Consider the following 1,390-nt stretch of genomic DNA (forward strand, 5'->3'; position numbering starts at 1 on the left):
GACTATAATGAAGAGAATTGAGGGGATGGCTCATACACTGACACCAATGAGGTCGGAAGGGAAGAAAATTAGGTATCCAATATGAGAAAATTTGATCCTTGCCCTGCTCCGCCCTGTACCTTGGCTGCGTAATAATTTTCGGCCCTGAATTCTGCTCCCGCAACGGCTTCACTTCATAATCCGCTTCGAAGCGAATTGGTCTTCTTCTTCGGCAAGGGTTTGTTTCATTACGTGGCGAGAATTTGAGCAGTTTACGGTCAAGAATGATTTCTGCTCGATCGAGGCACGAAAAATCGTAATTTTTTTTAGCATATGATGTGCCGGCTCTGCGGGTTGCCGGCTTAATACAAAATTTTTATGCCCAAGAAAAAATTTTCTACATTTTTTTACCATTTAAATATATTCACACCTCTAAAAATTATGTTTTTATTTCTATGTATAAGAATTCGTCTATCCTAATTCCTAACAACACATGCTAAAAAAAAAATTTTACATGCATACAATTTTATATCATCTTATTTACATATTTAATATACAAAATTTTAATATTATATAAATATCATTCTCTATTATTTTAATATCAAATATGTCACTCATATTTACTTCTTACTACTCATATATTTTATTTCTACTACTCATATTTGATATGAAAGGAACATATAGATAGTATGTATGTAATATTGAAGTTTTAAATATTAAATATATAAATTAAACAATATATGATGGTATGTATGTAAATTCCTTACAAAATATATATCCTTTTATTTTGATCATCAACTTGTTCTTGATTTTAATATTGAAATTGCTGGAGATACTTCATTGGACAAACAAATAATTAATTTTTAAGAGGATCTAATGTGATTGATTGCTGATTTATATGTCACGTAAATATTTATAAATTTTGATTTTTTTTAGGTAGAACTCGTTCAAACTTTATCAAAAAAACTAATTGACTTGAATTTTGTCTCTAAAAAGTTGTATCCCTGAAGAATAAAAAATACCAACTAAAAATAGCTCAATCATTACAAGTTTATGATGGTAAGTGTTGGTAAATTAAGACAAGTAAGCCTCTTTCAAACTTATTGACAAAATGAATTTTCTCTATGAATATCATAAAGTCTTGCTCATAGTGTTTTAACACTATAGATTAGAATCCTATTCGATAATTATAATTTGTAACATAGAAAGTGAAGTTAAATCCTCGATGGCTTTAGCCTTCTTTTAGAATTTTTGGCTAAAATCTTGCTCGATAATAATAATCCACTAGCAGAAGTCAAGTTGATAATAATAATCATTTAAAATTGCTAGTCAGAGATTTGTTTGGTAATCGTAATCTTGTTCGGAAGAAAGTGAATTGAATATGCTAAAGGTTGATTGCATCATTTTAAAG

This window comes from Dendrobium catenatum, unplaced genomic scaffold (genome assembly GCF_001605985.2).
Source record: "Dendrobium catenatum unplaced genomic scaffold, ASM160598v2 fragScaff_scaffold_156, whole genome shotgun sequence".
NCBI lineage: Eukaryota > Viridiplantae > Streptophyta > Magnoliopsida > Asparagales > Orchidaceae > Dendrobium > Dendrobium catenatum.